Source organism: Erpetoichthys calabaricus, chromosome 5, assembly GCF_900747795.2.
Source record: "Erpetoichthys calabaricus chromosome 5, fErpCal1.3, whole genome shotgun sequence".
In the NCBI taxonomy this organism is placed as follows: Eukaryota; Metazoa; Chordata; class Cladistia; order Polypteriformes; family Polypteridae; genus Erpetoichthys; species Erpetoichthys calabaricus.
In genome coordinates this window covers 220325467-220349202 of record NC_041398.2, presented here as the reverse complement: position 1 = coordinate 220349202, position 23736 = coordinate 220325467, and positions in this window count along the sequence as shown.

Here is a 23736-nt window from a genome sequence, read left to right as displayed (position 1 = left end):
ACTTTCATCAAATAACAAATCTTTTATTTCTCGTGGATACGCCTCTTCATTGGGAAGAAACACTACTTTTCTCTAATGGCAACATGAATTAACTTAAACTTTAAAGCTGAACAATATCTGTCCAAATATTCAAACTCTTTTCGCTGTTCTGTTATTTCACAGAGTAATAATTTCCGTAGTTTTTTGAGGCTTTTGAATTTTAGTACTAAATTATTATTATTGTTATAATTTAGATTTGCAAATTAATCTAACATGGAAGTCTTTAGGTGGAAGAAAAATTCTGACATCTCACTCTTCCCTTCGTTCACTCTTCATATCTAGCAGATGATACATATATAAAGCTACTCAACCAGCACTTATGGTGACACCTGCAAAGTGCTTACCAATTTGTATTTTTATATACATATCATCTGATCCTGTATTTAATGTATAGTGTTGTATACATTGTCTGCTACTTGTAGTACAAGGAGTGTTCAATAATTTATCTACCTGAGTGTCATGTATTTGTGCTACAAATCTGAACTTCTTACTGGAGATCAGAACATGTCCTAGGATGTCACATGTGCAGTTATTTCATATCAAGCATTCAGAGAGAGAGGATGGCAAACACATCTACCTGTGAGTCTACAAAGAAATTAACAGCTTGGCAGCATCATTCTGTCATTTAAATTCTTTAATGAAAGGGAAGAAGCCAAAGAAAATCAATGAGAGATTAAATATTATGTATGGAGATGATGCAGCTTCACACTATATGGTGAAGTTTGGGGCAAAGCAATTTAAATGGGGTCGGAAATTGATTGAAGATTACCCTCGCACAGGGCATCCACTGGATGCATCTTCACAGGAAATGTGTCAAAAAGTGGAGGCCATGATTATAGAAGATCGTTGTGTTAAAGTTAATTTTATAGCCGATGAACTAGGCATTTTAGCTGGCACAGCTTCCACAATCATCCATATTCATTTGATAATGTCAAAGATCAGTTTCCAATGGGCTCCCCAAATGCTGACATGGGGTCAGAAAACATGTCACTAGGAATTTAGTCATGAGAACTTGGACCTTCTTACAGAAAATCTTATAGACTTTTTCTCTCTGAATTTTACTGGGGATGAAATGTAGCTTCACTACCATGACCCTGAAACCAAACAAGAGTCAATACAATGAAATCATAAGGGGTCTCCAACCCACAAGAACTTTTCTATGCAGCAGTCAGCCGGAAAAGTTATATTGAAAGTTTTCTGGGATACAAAGAGTGTTCTGCTGTTGGAATTCATGCCACACAAGTCAACCGTCACTGGAGAAACCTACGCTTCACAATGAAGTCATTACATGAAGCCATCAAACAGAAATATCTTGGGAAAATGTCAGTATGTGTGTTGTTGTTTCACAACAACGCACCACTGCACAAATCCCAAAAATTGAACGCTGTTATCATGGAATGTGGCTTCATAAAGCTTAACCATCCACTGTGCAGTCCAGACTTGGCTTCCAGTGATTATTTTCTCTTTCGAAACCTGAAGAAATTCATATGTGGATGGCATTTTCCCAATGATAATGACCTCAAGGAGCCAGTGACTGATTGGCTGGATGACCAAGATGAATCCATCTATTCCTAAGGGATTAAATCAGTGAAGGCAAAGTCGACCAAGTGTGTTGAAGTCAAGGGGGATTTACATTGAAAAGTAATGAGGTAAGTTTGACCATCAGATTTTATTTTCTTAGTCAGGTACATTAATTATTGAACACCCTTCATAAACAACAGTCCCTAACCTGAGGGAGGCATATAGTAAGTATTTCATTGTATTTTTAACAAAGTTTTGTAATTGATACTGGAATATTGTGTTTAATGTGGAATTGTTCAAAGGATTTAGACATAAAACACAAAGATGTCTAAAGGTCTAGATACTAGTGCCTTCCATTAATTAAACACTGTATAGATTTAGGATGAATGGAACATTGTGGATAGTAGTAATTGACGGTCACAAATCAGCCATAAAGTATCTTCTACATTGATACTATATTTTGACTGAGAGATTAACAAAAGAGCATCTACCGGACGGTAGTGAGACCAGCTATGTTATATGGGCTGGAGACGGTGGCACTGACCAGAAAACAGAAGAACTGGAGGTAGCAGAGTTAAGGATGCTAAGATTTGCACAGGGTGTGACAAGGATGGATAGGATTAGAAATGAGAACATTAGAGGGTCAGCTCAAGTTGGACGGTTGGGAGACAGTCAGTGAGATGAAGAACCACAGGAGATGCAGAGTTCAGTACTCAAAACACCCGAAGTGTGCCAAACAACACCAACAGAACCACAGATTTAGCTACACAGATTCCACCTTCTGACTGTACATCTAAATGAATAACTAAATTAAATTAACATTACTGTCTAATTGAAAATGCAAACATGCCATACCAGAATATAGCCACAGCTTTTTAACGCGTTGTACATCCACAATGCATATTACTCTATTTGCTGTTGTTATACCATATAGTGATGCAATAGTCAAAAATGACAGAAAGATAATGTAGAAGCTGTGATGGACGGCCGGAGACCATGCCTGGCCGGGACACCCCTTCACCACATCTGCCAGGGGGACAAGGGTGGGAAGCCCAGTATCTCCCCCTGGACGCTAGATGGCAGCCTCCCTGGGTTGCAGCGGTGCCTCGGACTCCCCCAGGGTTTCATGGAGGTTGGAGTTCTGTGCAGCTCTGTGCGGTTCTGCAGGTGCCGCCAGGGGGTGCTGCAACAGGAGCTGCTGGCCCCTTTTGGGCACTGGTTTCGCCTTACCCGGAAGTGCAGCCAGATGTCAGCAATCAAACACCTGGAGCACTTCCAGGTACCCAATAAAAGGGAGCCAGCGACCACCGCTCAGAGGCCAGAGTCGGGTGGAGGTGGACAAAGCTTGCTGAGGAGGAGTGGTGGTGGAAGAGAGGAGAAGAAGAGTGCTTGGTGTTACTGTACTGTGCTTTGGGGCTGTGTTGTGGCTAGAGGGATTATGGGGAAGACATGCCCTCCAGCTGAAGAAAAATAAACAGTTTATTTCATTTTACCTGTGCCTCCCGTGTGAATCTGTGTCGGGTCGGGCACAATATAGCACCTTTCTTAAAAGCACTTCTCAAATACATGGAACCCAGTAAGTGCAGCGGTTTGTGTGTGTCTGTCTGTCTCCAGTGTCACTACAATGTGAAAATGAATTCTGTTATCTTGTACTGCTGACCTCCTGAATGGATAACAGCAATTTTAGCTTTTTATTTTCTCTCTGGTGTTTTGTTTATTTATTTTTGTTTTTCTCTTCCTGAAACCCTGACAGTTTAAAATGCATGGACTGGATGAATTGCAGGCAGGTAATTTTAGGAAGAAACCCTGTGGGTGTAACCTTTGCTGCAGAAGATTTTCAAAGTTGTTCACTACAAACTTTTTAACAAGTTATCCCAGACATGTATTATTATTTGAGTATCACATCTGGACTTGCTAGACTATTAGAAGTCTGACCAACATTCAATATCTTTCATTAATATGTAAAGCTGAAAATTGATGTTAGTAACGATGAAGATGAAGTAGAAAGACAAAAGTAATTACCACAAGGACCAGCAGATATAGGTGAAAAGCATGGTCTGGGACAGGAAAAGGAAAAAAGGCAAACATATTGCTAAACCAAAAGACCAAAGTCCAATATACTAACCGAAAATTAAAGTTGTTTATCCACGCAAAGTTGTGATCCCCTAAAAATCAAACAAAACTAAACAAACATCAAAATTATTCTGCAACATCCACAAAACTTGAATGATAAGTCAACAATCAGCAAGATGGATTCTTCATTGGTTTGTGCAAAGCACAGTGTAATTCAGGTAAAAAATGTGCATCATACACATCTACTATAATTATTTTCTAGAAAATATCTGGGACAAGACCCAATATTGTCGTATCAGGTACCTGCCTTGCTACATCATTTGTTTCAGGTCATCATATAAAACCTTACACAAACACATATCTCACGCATACTTTAGTGGATACACTCCCAAATTCACTCCTGGACAGTTTCATCCAATTTCCCACTCATTGACATCACACACCAGTTACGATAGTTCAGAATCCATTCTTTGTTATTTCCAATGAGCAAGTTTAATCATTTAATTTCAGAATTTCTTAGCATGAAAATCCATAGTGCTTGTACCCATTCATGTAATTTTACTGATCAACCAGAAGGATATATTTGAAATTCACATTGCAAATTAGTTATCCAAGGAGTTAACTAGCAAAAATGTCTGCGCCAAAAGACAATACGGATCATTTTCATTTCAATAACAAATGGACCATACAAGTAGTCTTTCCAAGGCCATTATTCCAAAATGCCTAGCTGACATGTCTGGCCTGCAATGAAATAGTCACTATCGTAAAGGAGTGCTGACCAAGCACAATAGAGTCTTCACTGATGTGAAGGTATTTAGAGATGGTATTACAGGAATTATAGCAGAGCTTGTTATGATACAGATACAGAGATTAGATAATGGTCCTAAAACTGTGAAACTGATACCTCTGTCTACTGCACCTGCTGAATGTTGTGTTAATGTCTTGTCAGACAATATACAAAGTCGGGTGATAGATGGTGTCAGTCAAACTGATTTTATATCCCTAGTCATTGATGAATCGACCGACAACACGGACCTGATGCAACTGTATTTTTATGTTCATATTTTCATGAGACAGAATTTAGAGACACACAGGAGACTCGTGTCAGGATTGCGGGGGGAAGAGCTTAAAGACGCATGAGCAGCTCTGTCCATCTCTCTTTATCTGTAAGTGCTGCTTTCTAGCCATTTGTGTCTGTGCTTTTGAAGGAAAGCACCTCTAGTGGCCCCAGTTCTAGGGGCTGACTGTTATGATTAGTGCATTGGTAATAGATAGAAAAATGCATTTGTTACTCATTTATTCTTATGTAACAAGACCTTAACAAAGGTTTTCTTGTGGTGTTATTAACACTTATAAAGCATCAGTAGATGGGTTATTCATCTCTGTTATTCAACTTGCTAAAATAACTTCACTTTGGAATGGCTTAAGTGAGACATATTCTTCTTGATACTCCATACTTCAGTATAAGACCTGTGAATCCTTCATATTAACAAGTAAATAGCAGCATACCAAAGAGTCTTAATATGCCACACAGCACAGACTTGAGTAACTTATCTACGCATGTTTTATATGCATAATGAACACCAAAAGAAGCCTTTTTTAAGGTCTTGTTAAATGTATAATAGATGCACTTTTGCAGTACCTAAAGTAAAGTGTGATTCTCTGCATCATTCTGATCTTGGTATTCTGACTTTTTTTGTTCAGTCTTTTCTGATTCATGCCTTATGTTTCTGGCCTGGGGAAAAGATCACTTTTTATTCATGGTGTCAACCCCTGCTTGTAATTTTCGACCACATTTCATCTTTTGATTCTATTACTCAAATCATTTTCATTGTCACTTGGTGAGAGAGAACACTGACTTCATAAGTGAAGCGTAAACATCGCGTGACTATTTCATTTCATTATAAATTCTGCCCCTTGCCATGTGTGCTTTGTTAACATGAATTCAGCACCTGCCCTTTTCAAAATGGCTGCAAGCATGATTACAACAACATCATTCACCTTCAACCAATCAGCTTTGAACTTGGCCTCAATCAGAAACCAGGGATTTCAGAAAAAACAAGAACAAATTTCTATTTTGAGAAAAAACAATATACAGAAAGTTCTCTGAGTGTTGACAAAGAACATTACTCATCTTTTAAATACTTAATGAAAGCAGTTTTGGATCCATAGTTAAAAGTGTAAAATTATGTATCTATGATCATTTATAATGTCAGAGACTGGATAAAGTTGTTCTAGAAAGAACTGAATTCCAATGATATCACGTCTAACCTCTGCGCGTGAGTTATTTTTTAGATAGCTGCAGTTTCTACAATTTTAATATTAACTGAAAAATGTGTTGGAGAATGGATTAGGGCCACAGAAGATGTGTGCTCTTTAATAATTACTAGCCAACCCGCAGCATAGCATACGCCGCATAATTATGTATTGACAGGTGAACACTTCCTGAACGACACAGTTGTCCAAATGGGGTGGGTTTGTGGATACCACTGTGAGTGAATGAAAAGATGGACCTCTGGAGAGAGCAACATACAATTGTCCATGACTGAAAGCGGGATCGTCTGTGATGATGGAGGCCACCCTGGTGAAAGTTACTTCGTCGGTAGGGATAAGTTTCAGCACTTGTTCATTAAGGTGTAGCGAGTCTTCATTGGTGACGCTTAATATAGCTTGCGTACTGAGTTGTTCCGGAGTCACAGTTGAGAAACACTTTTTTAATGTCTTTTAAGCACAGGGAAAAAAATGAACATGTGAAACTTCTGTAATGTAATAAGCCACCAAGAAAAGTAACATTGCAATAATGCTATCTGCGACCCGATCGCTGTAAACAGAAGTGAAAACAAAATCGAGCCCGGTGCATTTTTTAACTGCTTTGTCGCACAGTGGTAGTGTTGCTGCTTTGCAGTAAGGAGACTGTGGAAGATTTTGGGTTCACTTCCCGGTTCTTTCCTGTGTGGATAGCGCTTTGAATACTGAAAACACCGGTATATCAATGTAATGAATTATTATTATTCTTATGTGTCCAGCGCTCTCTCTCTCGCGCGCGTGCCTGTATGTGTGTGTGTGTCGCTCGCTCTCGCTCGCTCGCTCGCTGCACGTGTTCCTGCAGGCATACCAGTAAGTGAATGAAAAGATGAAACTCTGGAGAGAGCAACATACAACTGTCCGTGACTGAAAACTGGTTTTGGCAGATACATGCACATCTTTTTGAAAGTTTGGCCCTGTGCCTTATTAATTGTCATCGCAAAGGCAAATCTAACAGGAAATTGTCTTCGTGTAAAAGTAAAAGGCAAATTATCCGCGACAAACAAACTGTTTTACATGCTGCATACCAACCCGCGGCGTAGTATACCCCGCATAATCATGCTGCTTTTTTAATGTTTTTTAAGCAGAGGGAAAAAAATGAACATTTGTAAAATCCGTAATGCTGCTTTCAGTAAGTACAAAGCACACGCGTTTAATTTGTCGGCCACTTTTTGCCAGCCGTCTTTTCTGGTTTGGGCTGCTTTTGCAGTGTTACCGCTTGTGCATATTAAATTTTGAAATCCTTTCGAGTAACTAATTAACTAACTAACACCCACCCACCCACCCACACACACACACACACACACAGCTTGTGTGAAAAAAATGCGCCCGTTCTTTCATCATTTTGTTGCAGCCTATCAAAGACTTGCTGATCATGTTTTCTAGACTCAATATACATTGGCTTTTCACTCAGCACGGGGGCACGCATTCATCTTGGATTATTATATCCAGCTAGACTAATCTGCTACACGGCTGCGTTTGAAAAACCGACATATCCCGGATGAGTTTCACCGGCATTAATGATTAGGAATCCGGTTGGAACAAAACCCTGCAGCCACAGGGGTTCACCAGGACCGAGTTTGGGAAACACTGCTGAACACAGACAAAACTGACTCAGGTGAGGAGTGGGGGCGGGCAAAGTAGTTGCAGCTATTGATTATTTAGTGTTGTTTGCCTGGGTGTCTGATTTTCTCGACGGGATCAGAAATAAAAGGAAAACAATGTGAAGGCAATGTCACAGGTGTTCCTGTGGTATAGCGGGTCTACAGCTCCCCTTCAATAGGCCATTTTTAATCAGGCGACTGACAGTAGTGGAGTCAGGCACAGAGAAGGTCAGCTGCTGAGAGAGCGTCTCGAAAGTTGCAGGGCCTGTATCGGTGAAGCAGGTGAGACGCTAATGAAAAAGAGGCACAGGGCTTATAGGTTTTTAAAGACTGCTTCCTTCATTGTGTTTTAACCTCAGTTTTAAAGGATTGTTTTAAGGATCCCATGGAATACCCCTCGCAAACTGTTTTACACGCTTCTCTGAACCGTTAACGTGCATGTGGACTCTAGCAAAGACGAACATAAATGACGCCATTTTTTCTGAGTCGTCGTGTCCGAATTGGTGGGCGTGGCTCCGTCCTGTGTGCTTCCATGGGTGTCTTGCTTGCGCTGGTGGCGGCTTAGTGAATTATATATATAGATGACTGTTCACAGATCACATATCATACACTTTTTGAGTTATAATTATTCTAAATTGTCTAAAAGCAGTATTTGGAAAATCATCTGATGGAAGAGCATTACCTCAGAAAAAGTGTAGTACAACATTTTATACTTTACTGTTTGCTTATAACTTACTCAACTGGAAGAATTAATGCACCTCCCTATAACTCACTGGGGAGTCCATGTCTTATTTTAGCAGTGCTGCTTAATTGGCAATTCAGACTTACCATTTCAGCAGACGCAAATATGTTTGGGGCTTGTGAAGAGAGCACAGTGGTACAAAAAAGTCCCATGAAAATGGGGTGGAATAAGAAAACTCCACATAGTGACCAGGGCTGGAAGGGTGAAGAACTAACCAGTGCACCACTGTGCTGCTGTACATAAGCATTATAAGTTTTCATTTAAATAAAGTTAAAATTCCACTTCATATTTATTCTTTCATAGCAAGATAGCATTTGAAAGTGATTAAAAAAAGTCAGTCTAAAAAGTTTTAGTCAAGAATATGGTGACTGCTGTTTTTTGACTGTGTTCTCCTGCCTTTACCTTGAATGCTATGCTTAAATCAGACTTTTCTGTTCACAGTCTACCAGTGATACCCCAGTTTATGAGTATTATTTTCTTTTTCTGGAAGATTTAGCATGGACAGAGCTAAAGGTGTCAAATTTAATTAACTACTTTACTGTGGTGTGTCCTGCCATGTGTTATGGAGTTTTCTATGCAGCCTTAGTTATATTACAGAGGGTTCTGTTTTTCAGATGTGTATAAGGAAATGAATTAACAGCATGTATTTGTTTTGAAGTATCATTATACTTCAGCTTATTTAGTAAAACAGGTATTGTGACAATACTTTAAAACAATCAACAGGAATATTAACAAAATAGTGTTTCAAAAGAAGAAGAATATTGAAATTAATAACAAAGTACAATTAATGAAAAAACACTATGGTATGGCAATTTATGTTTTTCAGTTTAACTTTTGTTGTGAAAACTATAATACAGTGCCTATATAAAGTATTCAACCCCATGGAAGTTTTCACATATTATTATACAACACAGTGGATTTCATTTTTTGACATTGATGTAGGGAAAGAGGGGTTAACCACTTATTTAATTAATTATCAGTCTTGCCCTCAGAAATGCTGGCAAAGAGAGTGAGGGAATCTCTGCTTCATTTACCAGCCAGGGCAACAGAAATATGAAGAAATCAATAGAATTTATAACAGAATTTAATAAATCAGTGAAAGTCTACTTTAAACAACTTCACTTTCTCTGTTGTGGCATGGTGGCGCAGCTGCCTCGCAGTTAGGAGACCCGGGTTCGCTTCTGGTTCGTGTCTGGGTGTGTTTCCTCCCATAGTCCAAAGACATGCAGTTTAGGTGCATTGGCGTTCCTAAATTGCCCCTAGTGTGTGTGCCCTGTGGTGGGCTGGCGCCCTGCCCGGGGTTTGTTTCCTGCCCTGTGTTGGCTGGGCAAATTTTTAATTGCGATTAATCGCAGATAATCACACAATCTCAATATTATGCACAAATTTTTATAATGAACTCAAAAGTAGTGTATTTTGTGTATTTGGTTTGCAAACACTTTAAACAAATAAGGCGCTTTTTAACAGCAGTATTCCCTTCACATACTGTAGTAGCACTTAAAATATTTCTGGTAAATTTCAACTTAAATATTAATGTAATCAAATCAAATATAAAACCAAAGCTATTTGCCACTGAAAGGGCATTAATGTTTTATCTAGTTTGTTATAGAAAAACAAGTTACCCTCAGAGTCCAGAGCCACAATCACAACATTATAACAGGCATCTTCCGAGCAGCAGCAAGTTAACATTTCTAAATCTGTTTTCTTTTTTATCTGAACAGATACCAGCAGAAACATTTTCTTTTATCAGGGAGCAGCATAAACAGTCATATGTTCAGTAGCAACTCTTTGAGGGCTAATATTTTTTCCCAAAAACTCTTTTTCTGAAAAGTGCACAAAGTAATGGTTTCACACATAAATCAACATAAAATGTCTGTTGCAGTCTGTTGTGCCTGCTGTCTGCGCCTGTTTCCAGATTGTGGCGGTGGCGTGATGGCCAGCAGGAATGCACGGTGGGCTGGCCGCCTGGCTGTCTTTGTGAGACAGGTGCACGGGTGTGGCAGTTGCAGTGACATGCAATATGGTTTGTACCTCCTGTCATCGTAAGTGTCTGTCCTCCCAAGAGAACATTGCCATAGGTGCATCAGCTACATGAACGTGTTCAGCACCACAATCAGCTGGGGACCGATCAGCTGATGCCGGCTCCTCACTTTCATTTTCGATCTTTTCAGGTGGGTATTCGTTCTCCAGACACATGAAAGAATCTTCAATGCAGTTTCTGTCTTTGTTTTAGGAGCTTGTCTCCTTCTTTGTTTTAGTTGCACCTTCTGGGTGCAGGTGGTACCATAGTTTCTCTTTGAGGTTCAAACACACTGTGCCAGTCCTCTACCTGCTAGCAAAATTACATCTTCTGGTCAACTGGTGATCAGTCTTTTTTATACAGATGGTCTTCCTCTGCTTGGGCATTTACTATCTTAGCAAGGTTTAGACTAATGGCACCCTTCGTCCAACTCCAGTGACCTGGATGTTTTATTTTCTCCATTCTCTGCTTTGTGCTTTTGTATTTTGTTTTCTTATGTCTTTATTGTGTACGTTATCCCATCATACTGACTCAGCACAAACTGGGCCTTCCACATAGAGGTGCATTTATACTAAAATCATTCAAACCCTAGACAGGTGATGCCCATGGGACTAATTATGTGGCTTCTAAAACGAATTAGTTGCACCATTGATGATTTACACTTTCCGGCCACTTAATTAGGTACACATGTTCAACTACTTGTTAATACAAATATTTAATCACATGGCAAAAACTATTTGCATTTAGGGTTGTAGACATTGTCAAGATGACCTGCTGAATTTCAAACCAAGCATCAGAATCGGGAAGAAAGGTGAATGAAGTGACTTTGAACGTGGCATGGTTGTTGGTGCCAAATGGGCTGGTCTGATTATTTCAGAAACTGCTGATCTACTAGGATTTTCATGCACAACCATCTCTAGGACTTACAGAGAATGGTCTGAAACAGGGAAAATATCCAGTAAGCCGCAGTTCTCTATGCAAAAATGCCTTGTTGAGAATGCCTTGTTGAGAATGGTTTGAGCTAATAGAAAGGCAAGAGTAAGTCAAATTAACGCTCCTTACAACTGAGGTATGCAGAAGAGCATCTCTTAACGCAACGCACAACACATCGAACCTTAAAGCAGATGGACTACAGCATCAGGAGACCACACCAGGTGCCAATCCTGTCAGCTAAGAACAGGCAACTGAGGCTACAATTTATATATGCTCACCAAAACTGGGTAACAGAAGACTGGAAAAATGTTTCCTGGTCTGATAAGTCTTCATTTCTGCTGTGACATTAGAATGGTAAGGTCAAAATTAGGCATCAACAACATGAAAGTATGGATGCATCCTACCTTGTATCAAAGGTTCAGACTGCTGCTGGTGGTGTAATGATGTGGGGATATTTTCTTGGCACACTTTGGGCCCTTTTGTACCCATTGAGCATTATTTAAATGCCACAGCCTACCATGCCCATCCCTTTATGACCTCAGTGTAATACAGCAGTATTGGTACTAGCAAGGTGTACCTAATAAAGTGACCAATGAGTTTATGTATGACATATTAAAGGGGTGAATACTTATCTGATCAGTTATTTTGTGTTTATTTGTAATTAAATTAAACCACTTTGCAGATATTTGTTTTAAGTTTGACATTAAAGAGTCTTTTTCTGTTGATCAGAGTCAAAAAAGCTAAATAAATACAATTTGATTCAATGTTGTATACCAATAAAATGTGAAAACGTCTAAGGATATAATTACTTTTTACAGGCACTGTATCTGTTCCCAGCACTCACTTCATATACTTCAATCCTATTTACTTTGACCTACTGTAAAATTTAATTTAATAAATCCAAGCAACACAAAAAGTGACAAGAAAATAAAATTAGCAATAATGAAAAAGTATACATCAGCCAATAAGAAACTAAAGACTTAAAGCTAACATTCTCAGATCCACTTAATCCAACACAGTCTCAGGGGGTTAGAACGTATACTGACAGCACTGGGAAAAAAGCAGGAATTGATGTCCTACAAGGGATTAAGCAGTTTTGAGAATGTTATGAGTTAAAAATAGGTAAATTAAAAGAATGTAAGAAAATGGTGAAGGACTGATTTTAGATAATGTTATGTGAACCAGGACTCCAGGTTTGCTATGTAGGCAGAAAGTGCAAATGTGAGCGCATAAGATGGAAGAATTACAGGGAATTATGGATCTAATGAGCTCAATCATACAAGGCGCATAAGATCATCATGACCATTTAGTCAATTAAGCATAACAGTACAGTGTGAATCTAATAAGCTCTAAGTTTAAGTGGATGATTCTCTAAATCAGCGCTGCAATTCAGTGAAGGATGGGAGGGGGGTTGTCAGGGGGTCGATTAATTAATTAATAAGTACTACAGGTCTGCAATAGACTGGTTAGATTCTCTAAAACTACTGTCTAACTACTGTAATTTTTTTCTTCAAGTTCCAAAGGTGATAAAATGCTCCAACTTAAAGCATGCTAATGCCTTTCATTAATCATTAATTGCTGGAGGCAGTGTGGTGTAGTCACCAGAATTGTAAACGACAAGCTGCTGGCTCAGTTCAGCTCGTGGCTCACTATGTGAACTTGAGCTAGTCCCTAAATCCAAAGAGCTTTAACTGTAAAATACCTAGAAAATTCAAACATTTCCCAATATTGTAAGACGTCATGTCAGGAGGCATTGGCCAATTATGTGATCACATTTTATGTTGATCTGAGAAGTTCAACACAGCCCACATGATTTCATTTTACATCTGGGAGACAAGACTCCACACACACCACAAGATAAAACGACCCGCTCTGAATTTGCAGAATGTGCACATTGTTTCATTTTATATTTTATAACTTCAAAAGGTTGGTCGTCTGTATCACTGGCTGAAATTTAAAAGAATTAAAGGATTTATGTGATACTGAGAGGGTGGACTTGTCAGTCCAGTGATGCATATTGAAACCATGACTATTACAGGAAAGCAGAATCAAAATTATCTTTGATGGAGAGTTTATGTCAAATTACAAATAATAAGTTAAAAACCAAATAGGGCCCTAGGGAGCCGAATGCTATCCTAACAGCAGTACAGAGCCCTAGATGAGATGCCAGCCCACTCACTCAGAATGGGTTCTTTTGATTGGTCAATCAGCTTACTACAAGCCTTTGGATGAAACTTTGGAAAATATGTAAACTCTACAATGAGGGCACCATAAGTGGCAAATGAAATAATGTCCATGAAATTTGGGTCAAACGCTCTTTATGAATTGAGTACTCATCAGTTATCAAACCATTGTGTGTGTGTGTGTGAATGTAACTTAATATGTGCACCAGTATTTCAATATACAGTAGCTAAATTCAAATCATATGATTTTATGGTCTCAAATGTGTATGTCAGCCTCTTCATGCAGCACAAGTAAAGAAGGCTGACAGTTTATTCTCAGATTTGCATACATTGTTGGGTCTGCTGTATTTGTGAAAACATTGTGAGTAAGTTGCCTATTAGCACTGTGCTCTTTATTTGAAGCTGTGGAGACTGGCTCGGACACAGACAGGCAGACACACTCATGTCACCCAACACACGTTTATTTACACTATTATTTACAATTTTCAAGTGCCACAAACCCCAATCTTCCCCAAAGTCCAGGACAACCACTCTGCCTCTTCGGACCGCCTCCTTCTTTCTTTCTATCACCTTGTCCTGCTTCCACCCGACTCCAGCCTCGAGTGAAGGGAGGCGGCCCCTTTTATCCATACCCAGATGTGCTCCAGGTGTGCACCGGCAATCCCGCGGACACGCCCCAGTGTGGCAGAAATGCCCGCTGTCCTCCCGGAAGCACTCCGGGTGTTCCCTTTCTTCTTCCCCCCAGCACTTCCTGGTGTGGCGGAAGTACTGGGGTCCAGGGTCCTTCAGGCAGGGGGACGCCCCCTGGTGGTGACCACAGGCCACTACAGGGTTGGGCTTCCAAGCCCTGTACCCGTGGCCCCCAATACAACCAGGGCGGACGCCCCCTCACGGTCTGGAGGAGGAATGAGCCCTCCTCCTGTCTTCCTGGATGTCCCGGTTGGGTATGAGCCCCGTCCGGGTGCCACAAAGCTTACACAGTCCACGAGGTGCCATCTCATAATTTTTCCTTTCTCCACATCACATTGATACTGGCTGTATATTTCATTTTCTAACTTGTGTAAAAGCCATTATGATCCCATTTTTAGTGAGTTTATACTAATGTTTGTACCTAACTGAAATAACACCAGTTTATTTTTTGCCATTATTTTCTTTATGATGCATAGTGATTATTTTCACATTGCCTGTAGAAGGAAAACAGCAAAATTACATTTGGACAAAAATGTTCAAAAATGTCAATAACATTGACAGGAGAGGATTTGCTGAGGTAAAAAATTGGACATGAAAATGCAAGCCAGAGGGACTGAGAAGCAGCTACTCATCCCAGGATAGCAGTGTTTAATTGTGTTGCTTGTGGCCTTTTACGAAAAAAGAAAAAAAGATATTTAATTACATTTTCTGAATAGAATTTTAGAGCTACAATGAAATGGGCATTTGCATTGTAGCTATTTAAGGAAGGACAAGAGCATGAAACACAACTGTCTATGGTACTTCTGGCTTTAAAAAGGCTTCTGGAGTCTTGTAATCTTCTTCTGGCTCCAGATTTTTTGCAGAGACTCATAGCAAAACCAGCAAGGCCAATCAATTCTGCATATGATGTCCTAAGAGCTCTGGCCATCAGAACCCTATACACTTCCCAGGTGTAGGAACTTCACTTTTTGACCCTTGACAACTTGATGTGACCTGCACTGTTGCAGTTTTGTTTCCTTCCTGGACACATTCAGCCCCAAATGGGATGCAGTTGATTCAGATTACTCTAGCAATGTCTGAAAGAGCAGTGCAATCCATCCAGTAAGGCAACATTTTCCAAATTATGATGGTTAGTAAAGTGGTGTACTGGAAAGATGAAGCCATTGTTCTGGACAATGTGCTCAATAATATAGTCCATGGCCTTGGAAATGGGTAAAGGAACCAGGATGCTACCCTGTCTGGCTCCAGAGGAGTTCACAAAACTCTGGGAGAGGCAGCCATTAATCTTCACCTTGGATTCCTTAATGGAGGTCCTTAATGAGGCCAAGGAGAATAATCAGAATACCTGTTTCTTGCAGAGATTTCCAGAAGGCCTCACAGTTAACTGAGATGAATGCCACCTGTGTACCATTGCTGACAATAAAACTTCTTAATTTAAAACTTATTTTTCTGTTACCTGGGCCTTTTATTTTGCTCACAGTTGGGTTCAGGGTCTGCTCAGCAGTGTCCACTATAATAATGTATATAAATAAAATAACAGTAAAATTGTGACTATTGCCCAACAACAATCTTCCTCTTAAGGTCTAAGCTATTTTAAAGCAGTCAAGGGTTCAACTGTTCAGTAGATACAAAGACATTAAAATTAATAGATCCAAGAGCAGCATTTATAGTCTGCTGGTTTCATGGAAACAAGAAAGACTAAAAAACAGAAACACTGACAGTCTTATGATTGGAAATCTACACACATTGGTTTCAAGAGAAAGGGGTGTCCTGTGGTAATTCCCAGAAGTGACAAGCCACTTGCATTGATAGAAGTGCTGAAGAATTTCTTTTGAAAATTGTTACTTTACTCTGGGCATTTGCGCTGGAGAAAAGGTCAGTCTTATTAATTTATTTTGGCTGATTAAGAGTGAAGTCTGAGGTTAAAGTGTTCACCTCAGAAGATACACTTGATTTAGTTCATATACTTGTTGGTTTATTGTTGAACGATTTACTTTGGGAAAACCATGCAATTTCTTTACATCTTTCTGAGGTTTAAAGTCTTCTAAGCAGGGCTTCTGGCAGGATTCAAATGTCACTCTTCCACCATCTTTATAGAATTTTATCTTTGTCATTTGAATTTGTATTCTCACATGCTGAATTTCCTTGTTTTAAACTTAACATGTTTATTGTAGAGGCAGATTGGGGAGTCCAGAAATAACACATATCCTTTAATTTAATTTACCATTGTTATGTCCTTAGTGGCATGGCAATACGGTGTTTAAATTTCCACCTTACAACTCCAGTGGCCTCTTGGTTTGGTCATTCTCAAATATTCTCTGTATTTTTGTGCCCTATCTAGCTTCTTCACAAAACAAGACATGTGTGAAAGTGTAATTGGAAAATCTAAATAGGCTAGCACCTCCGAATTTGCTTGTCATATTCTGCAGCATGTTGAGCCCATTTGAAGGTTTTTTGCTGTTATTTTTCATAAATTTCTTTACTTCGTGTTACTTGTCTTTTCTGGTTTCTGCCCATTGTTTTCTGTATCCAAAACAGGTGTGATACTGTGATGGCACGTAGGATGTGTGGTTACATTATATAATGTGAGTGTCAAGTCAGTTCACAGCAGCCATTTTCCCCTACACAAACCTAAAGTGAGGTAAAGTCTCACCTAGAAGTGCTGAAAGAAGAAAACCATATAAGACAAAGACTGAGTGGCCGAAAGTCACAACAGGATGCAGAATGAACTCTACGCATGACTCTTTGACATTTTAGTATTAGAATTATACACAACTGAGTTAGATATAACTAGCAAAAATGCATGACAGACACTTAATTGAATTTACTTTCGCTTTAAATCTAGATTACATAATAAACATCTAGCAAAATGTGTTCTAGATACACTATATGGCCAAACGTATGTGGGCAGCCTTTCAAATTATTGAGTTCTTCTGCACCCATTGCTAAAAGGTGCATAAACTTAAGCACATAGCCATGCAGTCTGTTGATAAACATTGGCAGTAGAATGGGTCCTACTGAAAATTTGGCACTGTTAAAAGATGCCACCTTTGCCACAAGCTCTAGTTTGCTAGATCTGCTCTTGTCGACAATAAGTAATGCTATTGTGATGTAGAAGCATCCAGCAACAACAAACAAAATTAACAAAATTAAAAATATATAAGAATAAGCTTCATTTTTCGTTCCCTTCTTAAATACATTTCCGTGTGTTGCCTCTTGCAGTGGTAACACCCAAGCCTTTCCCAATAACATTATAGAATTTGCAATCTGTCAGAGTTAGAGGTGGTAAGAAAAATATTTAAAATACAGGACAGCTTTATGAACCTGTCAGCCATCAGATAAATAAAACTCGAATTTACAGTTCTTAATTTGTTTGAAAAGCTTCTTTTTTTAACATTTTATTAAATTTATTAAAATCAAACAACATTCCATACAAGCAAGTCAAATTTTCCAAAACTAGGTTCAAGTCAAGTCAACCCCCACCCATGAGAAAGAGAGCTGGGACAACATAGTGAAACTTTGACAGTAGAAAAAGTAAGTAAGTAAATAAATAGAATAAAAAGGGAAAGAGAATCTGCCTCCAGTTTAAATGCTTATTCTAAAATGTTATTAATTAGATCCTGCCAGGTTTTAAAGAAGTTTTGCACAGATCCCCTAAGTGAGTATTTCATTTTTTCCAATTTCATCCATCCATCCATCCATCCTCTTCTGCTTATCCGAGATCAGGTCGCGGGGGGCAGCAGCTTGAGCAGAGATGCCCAGACTTCTCTCTCCCCGGCCACTTCTTCTAGCTCTTCCAGGGTAATCCTGAGGCGTTCCCAGGCCAGCTGAGAGACATAGTCCCTCCAGCGTGTCCTGGGTCTTCCCCGGGGCCTCCTCCTGGTTAGACATGCCCGGAACACCTCACCAGGGAGGCGTCCAGGAGGCGTCCTGATCAGATGCCCGAGCCACCTCATTTGACTCCTCTCGATGCGGAGGAGTATATAACAGCAGTTACCCACTGACTGAAAAGAGGTAAGTTAGGATTCTTCCAGTTGAGCAAAATAAGTCTACGTGCCAATAGTGAAGTAAAGGCAACCACTTTGGAGTAAAAGGGCTTGTGAGCATAAAGAAAATTAATTTTCTTAAAATTGTTTTAAGATTTGAGTGGTCAGGTCAGGTCAGTTTGGGGAGCAGCGTGTTGCCGCACCCACCACACATCTTGCCACATCTTGCAACCCCCCAGGCAGACACGTGGTCCAGTTCCACTCTCCAGAAATGATCCTCTATCTGCCACAGCCAGGTATTATGTTACCAGCCTTGGCCTGGTCCAGCTGCTTGGATCCTCAACAATGAGGACCCTGTGAGCCGGATCACCCTCGGGGAATCGCATCTCATGGCTGTAGCGCCGTAAATGGTCTCTCACAATGCAGGTAATGAGCCTCATTTGGGACTCTGTGAACATCCGCTCATTTGATACAAAGTCAAACCAGTGGTATCCAAGAATTCTCTGAAGAGACACACAGTACTGAAGGAGTTCAGTCTTCGTCTCAGGTCACTGGATAGCATCCATGTCACACAACCATATAGCAAAACAGGAAGTACCAGGACTCTAAAGACTTGGTCTTTCATCCTTTTGCAAAGATACTGGGGCGCCACACACCCCTTTCCAGCAATTTAAATGGGCAAGATACAAAACAAAAAGAAAAGAAATGGTTTCTTAACAAGAAGAAATAATGTCCATCAAAAAATAAAGCCTTTTACAAAACATAACTAAGGTGTTTTATTTTTGCAACATTATTAAATAAAGGCATTTTGTGACACTGCCATCTGATCAAAGTAATCTGTGATGTAGGAAGGAATGCAAACATTTCTACTTACAACAGGACCCATTGCATATAGTCTTTTAGGATGATGCTGTTGACATCAAAATTCAACCCAAAATGAATGGGGTGACCAACAACAACAACAACATTTATTTATATAGCACATTTTCATACAAAAAGTAGCTCAAAGTGCTTTACATAATGGAGAGAAGAAAAATAAAAGACAAAATAAGAAATTAAAATAAGACAACATTAATTAACATAGAAAGGAGTAAGGTCCGATGGCCAGGGTGGACAGAAAAAACAAAAAAAAAACTCCAGAAGGCTGGAGAAAAAAATAAAATCTGTAGGGGTTCCAGGCCACGAGACCGCCCAGTCCCCTTTGGGCATTCTACCTAACATAAATGAAATAGTCCTCTTTGTAGTTCGGGTTTTTCATGGAGTCACTTGATGCTGATGGTCATACAGATTTCTGGCTTTTAATCCATCCATCATTGTTGGAACATCATGGTGCTTTGGGTAGATTCAGGAAAAGAGTGTAAAACAAGCAAGAACTTGTAACTAGAAAAGTGTTCGAAAGATTGTCAAACCCAGAATGTAACCCATAAAATCAAAGTAGAAAAAGCAAAAGTAGAAAACCAGGGATCTTTAAATTTAGTATTTTTTAAGAAAGAAAACATGGAAAGTTTCATTCAGAATCCTTCAACCTTGGATGGGTTTGGTTCTGTCACACTGACCTGTAAACTGACATACTGATGGCGTAATTCACAAAACTTCCAAAACCACTGTCTGTGGCAACCACAGATATGAGATGCCTACCACGTCACAAAATAGTGGCAACCGGAAATAAGAAAAATTAACAAGGAACCATTTCAAGAATAAAGAGTATACATATGCAAATGAGAAACAAAATTAAATATAAGGAAAAATAAGAAAAACATGAGCCTCTGAAGGAATCGTGTCAGGTGCATCAAAACAATCAACAAGTTTATGTTTGGTAGAATGCCCAGTTTTGCCTTGGAACCCCCAGAGGTTTATTTTCTGAAGCATCCCTGGAGTTTTTATTATTCTTCTCCTCACTGGCCATTTGACCATAGCATTTGACTTACTGTTACAAGAGACTTAAAAAAAATAGTTCAGGTACTAGTAATTTAATCCATGTTTGAGGATTCCAACATCTACTTAATCTGTGTTGTCTAGGATTCTTTTAAATTTTTTATTATTTAAAAATGTATTAATTTATAATTTTAAAATTTATATTTTTAAGAATATTTGTATTTTAAAATTCTCATTTGTAAAGGTAATTTTTTTCTTTAACTTCTTCAGCTACACGTCTTGTTTGAAATGTGCTACAGAAATAAACGTTGATGTTGTCCTCTGGCTCTTTGTGTCCCTGAACTGCATTAAGTAATTTAGAAAATAGATGGTGGGATGGTGATGGATGAAGTTGTCTATTTTATCGTTTATAGCATCAGAGTTTTTGTTATGCATGTTGTAATTTATACAGTGGATTCAGAAAGTATTAAGACCCCTTCACTTTATTCAGATTTTGATTTGTTGCAGCCTTGTGCTAAAGTCATTTAAATTAATTTTTACCCCATTTCCAGCAACACTCAATATACCACAATGATAAAGCTATAACAGTATTCTAGAAATTTGTTTTGCAAATTTATTAAAAATAAAAGCACGAAATATCATATTAACACAAGTATTTAGACCCCTTAGTCAATACTTTAGCTTGGGGTGTACTTGGGTCTGATGCACCAAGTTACATGCACATGGATTTGTGGATTTTCTGCCATTCTTCTCTTCTCTCAAGATTTGTTAGGTGGATGAAGACCATCAGTAAATGACTATTTTAACATTCAAAGGTATTCGATTGGGCTCAAGGCCGACTCTGGATGAGCAAGGACATTCACAGAGTTGTTCCTAAGCCACTCCTGTGATGTCGTTGCTATGTGCTTAGGGTCATTGACCTGTTGAAAGGTGAACTTCTCCACCTTCTCTGGAGCAGGTTTTCATTAAGTATACTGTATACTTTGTTTTCTTCAGCTTCCCTGAAACCCTCCCTTGTCTTTGAGCTCCTGCCAATGAAAACCAAACACACACCATGATGCTACCACAACCAAGCTTCACTGTTGGAATGGTATTGCATAGGTGCGTGGTTTCCTCTAGAGATGACGCGGCTCTGAGGCTAGGGATCTGCACTGGCAATCGGAAGGTTGCCGGTTCGAATCCCGTAAAAGCCAATAGGGACTCTGCTCTGTTGGGCCCTTGAGCAAGGCCCTTAACCTGCAATTGCTGAGCGCTTTGAGTAGTGAGAAAAGCGCTATATAAATGCAAAAAGAATTATTATTACACTTAATTTCATTAGACCAGAGACTCTTGTTTCTAACAGCTTGATAGTCCTTTAGGTGCCTTTTTGCAAACTCCAAAAGGGCTTCCATGTGTCTTTTACTGAGGAACGTCTTCTGTCTGGCAACTGCCATAAAGCCCAGATTGGTGGAGTGTAGAGGGTATGGCTGTCCTTCTGGAAGTTTCCACCATCTCCACCAAAGTTCTGTAGAGCCCTGCAGGAGTGACCATTGGATTCTTGGTCACCTATCTCCAATGATCTCTTAGTTGGGCCAGGCAGCCAGCTCTAGGAAGATTTGGGGATGTTCCCAACTTTATTTATTTAAGAATTATGAAGGCAGTTCTACTCTTTGGAACCTCCAAAGCTGCATATTTTTTTATCCTTCCCTAGATCTGTCACACAATCCTGTCTCTAAGTCCTCTAGGCAATTCCTTTGATCTCATGGCTTGGTGTTTGCTCTGATCCACCTTGTCAACTGTGAGATCTTCTATAGACAGGTGTGTGCCTTTTGTAATCACATCCAATCAATTGATGTGACCCCAGGTGGACTCTAAACAAGACGCAGAAACAAGGCAATGATCAATAGAATGTGATGTAACTGAGCCATATTTTAAGTGTCATGGAAAAGGGTCTGAATACTTATATTAAAACAGTATTTCTGGTTTTAATTTTTAATAAATTTGCAAAAATATCTAAAGTCCTGCTTCTGCTTTGTGATTCTGTTATTTTGAGTGTTGTTTGATGTGCAGAAAAATAAATTAAAATGATTTTAGCACAATGCTGCAACACTCCAAAGGAATAGAGACATTAATTATACAAATTGTTCTGAAGTAAAACATCTGCATAAAAGTAAAGAATATAAACTTCAAAAATAAGTTTTTCTTTTATCATGGTTCATCCCTGATGGCCATGTGTTGACATACCCCAGTTCTCTCATTTATGCAAAGAACACTTAGCATACTCTCCCTATATCCAGACACCTAAATGATTTCAATATTTTTTTCATGGTAATTCAGTGTACTTCATTATCTTTCCTTCATGGAGATCTGGATAAACTTCTGTATTAAGTGTGAAGCAAATTGGACACGTCGTCAGTATAGAAACTGCTATTGAATGAATCCCCCATTAATTTTACTTGTTCTGTATGAATGTAAATGAATGTTCAGAGAGAAGATACAGTATGCTGGAAACCTTGCTTGGAGCATCAGCATGAGGATGATGACCAGTGCCTGGATAAAAAAATAATATAGATTCATTTAAATTTTTACTTAATACTTTTTTCCACGGATCAGATTTAGCAAAAGCAGTAAAATATTTTCCTAACTAAACCACAAGTACAAGTATTTGCTTCCTTAAATAAAATTGCCTAATTAATATTTTCATTTTTGCAAGGGGCAGAATTTTTCATATATGCATTTATACAAATATTATTTAACTTTCACTTAACTTGTATTGGTGAGTGTCTTGCTGGCAACACCCAGATATCCTGAGCAATTGGGACCAAGTTCTCTTTAGAAATTCCCACTCAAGACAGATAATTCCTACAGCACGCTTTGGGAGTGAACCCAGGTCTTCTCCTAGCAGACCATGTCTTGTACACCCCACTGTGGGAACTAAGCAGGACGTCCTAATTACATGCCTTTTTTGACTCCTGGGGACGCAGTGGTTTAGTCCAAATTCCTCCACTATTGCTGAGCTCTACATTTTCTCATCGAGAGTAAACCAAGCAACCCTGAGCTGGAAACTAATGACTAGTCCAAGACCAACCCAAGTAGCTCTGAGTCAATAAGGCTAACCACTGCCCATGATGCTGGGCTTTATCTTCAGTCTCTCTATTTACTGAACAAAGTCCCAAAGGGGCTACAGGAAAACTCAGTAGCTTCAGTTGCTACATAGGAATCCAACCTAGTAGTACAATCACAAACTAAAAATTATTCCACCACCTTGTCAGCCCTGTATTATATAAATGGCATAACATGCCATAACATTGTCAAGCACACTTAATCCAATTCAGAATCTCATCCCAGTCTATCCCAGCAGCATCAGACACAAAGAAGAACCAGACCTCGATGGAGTGTATTGCAGGGCCCACATAACATGCACACAAACACAAACCCACACTTGGCTAGTTTACAATTAAGTAATGTGATGGAATGTGTGAGGAAAACCATGCAAAAAAGAGAAGGATGGCCAGACTCCACATACAAATATCTGGACACAGGTTCAAACAACAAGCCCTGGATTACTAATGAACTAAAAAGTCTCCTGAATGAGAAAAGGAGATTATTCAAATCTTTGGAGCCTGCACACTCCGGGATCTGATTATTTATTTAAAAATTGCAATTTGCCACAGACCCTTTATCACAAGGCCACTGAAAGGGTGAGATGTGCATGGACAAAAATTCTGCGAGTTGTTTCCCATGACTTCTAAAAGAGAATCTCTCTTGTATTAAATGGTAAAGTTTA